This window comes from Varanus komodoensis, unplaced genomic scaffold (assembly GCF_004798865.1).
Source record: "Varanus komodoensis strain SLA01 unplaced genomic scaffold, ASM479886v1 scaffold356, whole genome shotgun sequence".
Lineage (NCBI taxonomy): Eukaryota > Metazoa > Chordata > Lepidosauria > Squamata > Varanidae > Varanus > Varanus komodoensis.
Genome location: NW_025335867.1, coordinates 1 through 8,213, shown reverse-complemented (window position 1 = coordinate 8,213; position 8,213 = coordinate 1).

Here is an 8,213-nt window from a genome sequence, read left to right as displayed (position 1 = left end):
TCCACCCTGACAGAGGGGCAAAAGTTGCCTCGAAAAGAGGGCCACGTGGACACACCTAGTCCTCTTTGAGACGTTGTCCCTCGCGCAGGCCTCTGCTTCCGCCCGTTCCGAGTGCGTTCCGACCGTCAGAGGCCCGCCCAGAGGCCGCGACTTCCCGGCTCCACCGTGGCAGAGGGGCAAGAGTTGCCTGGAAAACAGGGAGATACACGCACATAGTCACCTTTGAGACGCTGTCGCTCTGCGCAGGAATCTGTGCCCGCCATTCCGAGTGCGTTCCGACGGTAAGAGGACCGCCCAGAGGCCATGATTTCCCGGCTCCACCCTGACAGAGGGGCAAGAGTTGCCCCGAAAAGAGAGCCACGTGGACACACCTAATCCTCTTTGAGCATCTGTCCCTCCCACAGGCCTACGTTTACGCCCGTTCATAGCACGTTCCGACGGTCGGAGGCCCGCCCGGATCCGCAATTTCCTGGCCCCACCCTGACAGTGGGCCAAAAGTTGCCCCGAACAGAGGGTGACGCGGACACACCTAGTCCTCTTTGAGATGCTGTCCCTCTGCGCAGGCCTCCATTTCCGCCCATTCCGAGCGCGTTCCGACGTTCAGAGGCCCGCCCGAAGGCCAGGATTTCCCGGCCCGACCCTGACAGAGAGGCAAAAGATGCCCGGAAAACAGGGCGAAGCGCGCACACCTAGTCCTCTTTGAGAAGCTCTCCTTCGCGCAGGCCTCTGTTTCCGCGCGTTACGAGCACGTTCCGACTGTCGGAGGCCCGCCCAGAGGCCGCGATTTCCCGGCCCCACCCTGACACAGGGGCAAAAGTTGCCCCAAAAAGAGGGCCACACGGACACACCTGGTTCCCTTGGAGACGCAGTCCCCTGCGCAGGCCTCCGTTTCCGCCCATCCCGAGCGCGTTCCGACAGTCGGAGTCCCGCCCGGAGGCCACAACTTCCTGGCTCCACCCTGACAGAGGTGCAAAAGTTGCCCGGAAAACAGGGAGATGCACGCACCTAATCACCTTTGAGACGCTGTCCCTCCGCACAGGCCTCCATTTCCGCCCATTCCGAGAGCGTTCCAACGGTTGGAGGACCGCCCGGTGGCCGCGATTTCCTGGCCCCAGCCTGACAGAGGGGCAAAAGTTGCCCCGAAAAGGGGCTATGCACGCACACTTACTCCTCTTTGAGACGCTGTCACTCCGCGCAGGCCTCCGTTTCTGCTTGTTATGAGCACGTTCCGACGGTCGGACGTCTGCCCGGCGGCCGCGACTTCCCGGCTCACCCCTGACAGAGGTGCAAAAGTTGCCCGGAAAACAGGGAGATGCACGAACCTAATCACCTTTGAGACTCTGTCCCTCCGCGCAGGCCTCCATTTCCGCCCATTCCGAGCGCGTTCCAACGGTCGGAGGACCGCCCGGTGGCCGCGATTTCCTGGCCCCAGCCTGACAGAGGGGCAAAGGTTGCCCCGAAAAGGGGCCATGCACGCACACTTACTCCTCTTTGAGATGCTGTCCCTCCGCGCAGGCCTCCGTTTCTGCTTGTTATGAGCACGTTCCGATGGTCGGAGGCACCCCCGGAGGCCGCAATTTCCCGGCCCCACCCTGACAGAGGCCCAAAACTTTCCCCAAAAAGAGGGTGACCCTTACACACCTAGTCCCCTTTGAGACTCTGTCCCTCTGCGCAGGCCTCTGTTTCTGCCCGTTCGGAGCACGTTCCGACGGTCGGAGGAACGCCCAGAGGCCGCGATTTCCCGGCCCCACCCTGACAGAGGGGCAAAAGTTGCCCCGAAAAGAGGGCCACAGGGACACACCTGGTTCCCTTGGAGAGGCAGTCCCTCGCACAGGCCTCCGTTTCCGCCCATTCCTAGCGCGTTCCGACAGTCTGAGACCTGCCCGGAGGCCGCGACTTCCCGGCTCCACCCTGAAAGAGGGGCAAAAGTTGCCCGGAAAACAGGGAGATGCAAACAATTAGTCACCTTTGAGACGCTGTCCCTCCGCGTAGGAATCTGTGCCCGCCGTTCCGAGTGCGTTCCGACGGTCGGAGGACCGCCCAGAGGCCGCGATTTCCCGGCTCCACCCTGACAGAGGCGCAAGAGTTGCCCCGAATAGAGAGCCACGCGGACACACCTAATCCTCTTTGAGCATCTGTCCCTCGCGCAGGACTCCGTTTCCGCCGTTCAGAGCACGTTCCGACGTTCGGAGGCCCGCCTGGATCCGCGATTTCCCGGCCCCACCCTGACAGAGGGCCAAAAGTTTCCCCAAAAAGAGGGTGACGCGGACTCACCTAGTCCTCTTTGAGATGCTGTCCCTCCCCGCAGGCCTCCCTTTCCGCTTGTTCTGAGTACGTTTCGACGGTCGGACGTCCTCCCGGACGCCACGATTTCCCGGCCCTACCCTGACAGAGGCCCAAAAGTTTCCCCAAAAAGAGGGCGACGCGGACACACCTAGTCCTCTTTGACACGTCCCTCGCACAGGCCTCCGCTTCCGCCCGTTCCGAGCGTGTCCGACGGTCCGAAGCCCCCCTGGAGGCAGAGATTTCCCGCCCCAAGGCTGACAGTGGGGCTAAAGTTGTCCTGAAAACGGGGATACGCGCGCACTTTGTCCTTTGGAGACGCTGTCCCTCCGCGCAGGCCTCCGTTTCCACCCATTCCGAGCGCGTTCCGACGGTCGGAGGACCGCCCAGAGGCTGCGATTTCCCTGCTCCACCCTGACAGAGGGCCACAAGTTGCCCCGAAAAGAGGGTGATGCGGATACACCTAGTCCCCTTTGAGACGCTATCCCTCCGCGCAGGAATCCGTGTCCGCCCGTTCCGAGCATGTTCCGATTGTCGGACGCCCTCCCGGAGGCCGCGATTTCCCGGCCCCACCCTGACAGTGGGGCTAAAGTTGCCCCGAAATCAAGAGGCAGCGTGTGCACCTAGTCCTCTTGGAGAAACTGCCCTCCGCGCAGGCCTCCGTTTCTGCTTGTTCTGAGTGCGTTCCGACGGTCGGAAGTACGCCCGGAGGCCGTGATTTCCCCTCCCCACGCTGACAGAGGGGCAAAAGTTGTCCCGAAAAAAGGGGGACACACGCACCTAGTCCTCTTGGAGATGCTCTCCCTCCGCGCAGGCCTCCGTTTCCACCCGTTCCGAGCGCGTACCGACAGTTGGAGGACCGCCCGGAGGCCGCGATTTTCCGGCTCCACCCTTACAGAGGGTCAAACGTTGCCCCGAAAAGAGGGCCACGTGGACACACCTAGTCCTCTTTGAAACGCTGTCCCTCGCTCAGGCCTCCGTTTCAGCCCGTTCCGGGCACGTTTCGAAGGTCGGAGGCCCGCACGGATGCCGCGATTGACCGGCCCCACCCTGACAGAGGCCCATAAGTTTCCCCAAAAAGAGGGTGACGCGGACACACCTAGTCCTCTTTGAGACGCTTTCCCTCCGCACAGGCCTCCATTTCCGCCCATTCAGAGCGCGTTCCAACGGTCGGAGGCCCGCCCGGTGGCCACGATTTCCTGGCCCCAGCCTGACAGAGGGGCAAAAGTTGTTCCGAAAAGAGGGCCTCGTGGACACACATAGTCCTCTTTGAGATGCTGTCTCTCTGCGCAGGCTTCCGTTTCTGCCCATAACGAGCGTGTTACGATGGTCGGAGGCCCGCCCGGAGGCCGCGATTTCCCGGCCCCACCCTGACAGAGGCCAAAAAGTTTCCCAAAAATAGGGTGACGCGGACACACCTTGCCCCCTTTGAGACGCTGTCCCTCAACGCAGAAATCCGTGTCCGCCCGTTCTGAGTGCGTTCCGACGGTCGGAGGCCCGCCTGGAGGCCGCGATTTCCCAGCCCAACCCTGACAGAGGCCAAAAAGTTGCCCCGAAAAGAGGGCCACGCGGACACACCTAGTCCTCTTTCAGACGCTGCCTTCCACGCAGGCCTCCGTTTCTGTCCGTTCCGAGCGCGTTCCGACGGTCGGAGGCCCGCCCGAAGGCTGCGATTTCCCGGCCCAACCCTGGCAAAGGGGCAATACTTGACCCGGAAAGAGAGAGAAGTGTACACGCCTAGTCCTCTTTGAGACGCTGTCCCGCCGCGAAGGACTCCATTTCCGCCGCTTCTGAACGAGTTCCACGTTCGGATGCAGGCCCGGAGGCTGCGATTTCCCAGCCCCACTCTGACAGAAGGGCAAAAGTTGCCCCGAAAACAGGGCGACGCGCGCGCACCTTGTTTTCTTTGAGATGCTGTCGCTCAGCGCAGGCCTCCGTTCTGCGTGTTCCGAGCGTGTTCCTACAATCGGAGGCCCAACCAGAGGCCCCGATTTCCCGGCCCCACTCTGACAGAGGGGCAAAAGTTGCCAAGAAAAGAGGGCCACGTGGACACACCTTGTCCTCTTTGAGTTGCTGTCCCTCCGTGCAGGACTCCATTTCGGCCCGCTCCATGTGCGTTCCCCGTTCGGATGCACGCCTGGACGCCGCGATTTCCGGGCCTAACCATGATAGTGGGGCAAAAGTTGCCCCAAATATAGGGCGACGCGGAAAACCTAGTCCTCCTTTTGACGCTGTGCTTCATGCAGGCCTCAGTTTCCGCCCGTTCCGTGTGCGTTCCGACGGATGGAGGCCTGCCTGGAGGGCGCGATTTCCCGGCCCCACGCTGACAGAGGGGCAAAAGTTGCCCCGAGAGGGCGGTGATGCACGCGCACCTAGTTTTCTTTGAGACGGTATCCCTCCGAGCAGGCCTCCGTTTCCGCCCGTTCCGAGCACGTTCCATCGGTCGGAGGCCTTCCCGGGGGCAGCGATTTCCCAGCCCCACTCTGACAGAAGTGCAAAAGTTGCCCCAAAAAGAGCGCCACGCGGACACACCTATTGTTCTTTGAGACGCTGTCCCGCCGTGCAGGCGTCCGTTTCCGCGTGTTCGGAGCATGTTCCAACGGTCGCACGCCGGTCCAAAGGCCGCGATTTCCCGGCCCCAACCTGACAGAAAGGCAAAATTTGCTTCGGTAAAAGGGCCACGTGGACACACATAGTCCACTTTGAGACGCTGTCCTTCCACGCAGGCTTCCGTTTCTGCCAATTCCAAGCGTGTTACGACGGTCGGAGGCCAGCCCGAAGGCCAGGATTTCCCGGCCCCACCCTGACAGAGAGGCAAAAGTTGCCCCGAAAAGAGGGCCACGTGGACACACCTAGTCCTCTTTGAGACGCTTTCCTTCCACACAGGCCTCCGTTTTAGTCCGTTCCGAGACCGTTCCCACGGTCTGAGGCCCGCCCGGAGGATGGGATTTCCCGCCTCCACCCTGGAAGAGAAGCAAAAGATGCCCGGAAAAAAGGGTGAAGCGCGCACCTATTCCTCTTTGCGAAGCTGTCCTTCGCGCAGGCCTCCGTTTCCGCCCGTTCCGAGCGCGTTCTGATGGTCGGAGACTGCCCGGACGCCGCGATTTCCCGGCCCAACCCTGACAAAGGGGCAAAAGTTGCCCCGAAAAGAGGGCCACGCGGACACACCTAGTCCTCTTTGAGACGCTGTGCTTCCACGCAGGCCTCCGTTTCCGCCTGTTCCGAGCGCGTTCCGACGGTCGGAGGCCCACCCAGAGGCCGCGATTTCCCGGCCTCACCCTGACAGAGGGGCAAAAGCTGCCCCGAATACGGGGCAACTCGGACAAACCTAGTCCTCTTTGAGACGCTGTCCCTAGGCGCATGTCTCCGTTTCCGCCTGATCAGAGAGCGTTCCCACGGTCGGAGGCCCGCCCGAAGGCCGAGATTTCCAGGCTCCACCCTGACAGAGGGCGAAAGTTGCCCCGAAAACAGGGCGACGCGTACACACCAAGTCCTCTTTGAGACGCTGTCCCTCATGCAGGCCTCCGTTTCTGCCCGTTCAGATCATGTTAGGAATGTCGGAGGCCGGCCCGAAGGCCAGGATTTCCCGGCCCAACTCTGACAGAGGGGCAAAAGTTGCCCCGAAAATAGGGCAATGAGGACACAACCAGTCTTCTTTGAGATCGTGTCTCTCCACGCAGGACTCTGTTTCCGCCTGTACCTACGGCGTTTCGACGGTCGGAGGCCCGCCGAGAGGCCGCGATTTCCTGGCCCCACCCTGACAGAGGGGCAAAAGATGAGCCGAAAAGAGGGCCACGCGGACACACCTAGTCCGCTTTGAAACCCTGTCCCTCCCGCAGGCCTCCATTTCCGCCCGTTCTTAGCAAGTTCCAATGGTCAGAGACACGCCCGGAGGCCGCTATTTCCCGTCCCCACCCTGACAGAGGGTCAAAAGATGAGCCGAAAAGAGGGTCATGCGGACACACCTAGTCTGCTTTGAGACGCTGCCCCTCCCGAGGCCTCCATTTTCGCCCGTTCTTAGCAAGTTCCAAAGGTCAGAGACCCGCCCGGAGGCCGCTATTTCCCGTCCCCACCCTGACAGAGGGTCAAAAGATGAGCCGAAAAGAGGGCCACGCGGACATAGATAGTCCTCTTTGATCGCTGTCCCTCCACGCGAGCCTCCATTTCCGCCCGTTCCGAGCGCGTTCCGACGGTCTAAGGCCCGCCCAAAGGCCGGGATTTCCCGGCTCAACCTAGAAAGAGGGTGACGCGGACACACCTAGTCCCCTTTGAGATGCTGTCCCTCTGCGCAGGAATCCGTTTCCGCCCCTTCCATGCACCTTCCGACGGTCGGAGGCCCGCCCAGAGGCCCCAATTTCCCAACCCCACCCTGACAGAGGTCCAAAAGTTGCCCCGAAAAGAGGGCCACGCGGACACACCTAGTCTTCTTTGAGATGGTGTCCCTCCGCGCAGGGCTCGGTTTCCGCCCGTTCCGAGCGAGTTCCACGTTTGGATGCAGACCCGAAGGCTGGGATTTCCCGTCCCCGCCATGACAGAGGGGCAAAAGTTCCCCCGAAAAGAGAACCACACGGACACACCTACTCATCTTTTAGATGATGTCCCTCCAGGAAGGCCTCCGTTTCTGCAAGTTCCAAGAGCGTTCCGACGGTCGGAGGCCCGCCCGGAGGCACCGTTTTCCCGGCCCCTTGCTGACAGAGGGGCAAAAGTTGCCCCGAAAGGGGGGTGATTCACGCGCACCTAGTTTTCTGTGAAACGCTGTTCCTCCGCGCAGGCCTCCGTTTCTGTCCATTCCGAGCGCGTTCCGACGGTCGGAGTCCCGCCCAAAGGCCGGGATTTCCCGGCCCCACTCTGACAGAGAGGCAAAAGTTGCCCGGAAAACAGGGCCAAACGCGCACCTGGTCCTCTTGGAGAAGCTGTCCCTAAACGGGGGCCTCCGTTTCCGCTTGTTCTGAGCGCGTTCCGATGGTCGGAGGTCCGCCCGGAGGGCGCGATTTCCCGGACCCACTCGGACATTGGAGCAAAAGTTGCCCCGAGAAGAGGGCCACGCGGACACACCTAGTCCTCTTTGAGACGCTCTCCCTCCGCTCTGGCCTCCATTTCCGCCCATTCCGAGCACGTTCCAACGGTCGGAGGCCAGCCCAGTGGCCGCGATTTCCCGGCCCCACGCTGGCAGAAGGGCAAAAGTTGCCCCGAAAGGGGGGGCGATGCACGCGCACCTAGTCCTTTTGAGGTGCTGTCCCTCCACGCAGGCCTCAGTTTCCGCCCATTCCGAGTGCATTCCGGCGTTCGGAGTCCAGCCCGGAGGCCGCTATTTCCCGGCACCACCCTGACAGAAGGGCAAGACTTGCCCTGAAAAGAGGGCCACGCGGACACACCTAGTCTCCTTTGAGATGCTGTCCCTCCACGCAGGATTCCGTTTCCGCCCTTTCCGAGCGCGTTCTACGTTCGGATGCACGCCCGGATGCTGCGATTTCCTGGCTCCACCCTGACAGAGGGCAAAAGTTGCCCCGAAAGAAGGGTGACGCGCGCGCCCCTAGTTTTCTTTGAGAAGCTGTCCCTCCGCGCAGGTCTCGGTTTCCGCCTGTTCTGAGTGCGTTCCGACGGTTGCAGGCCCGCCCGGAGACCAGGATATGCCGGCCCGACCCTGAAAGAGGGAAAAAATTTGCCCGGAAAACAAGGCGAAGCACGCACCTAGTCCTCTTTGAGAAGCTATCCTTCGCGCAGGAATCTGTGCCCGCCATTCAGAGCACGTTCCGACGGTCGGAGGACCGCCCAGAGGCCGCGGTTTCCCGGCTCCACCCTGACAGAGGGGCAAGAGTTGCCCCGAAAAGAGAGCCATGCGGACACACCCAATCCTCTTTGAGCATCTGTCCCTCGCGCAGACCTCCGTTTCCGCTCGTTCAGAGCACGTTCCGATGGTCAGAGGCCTG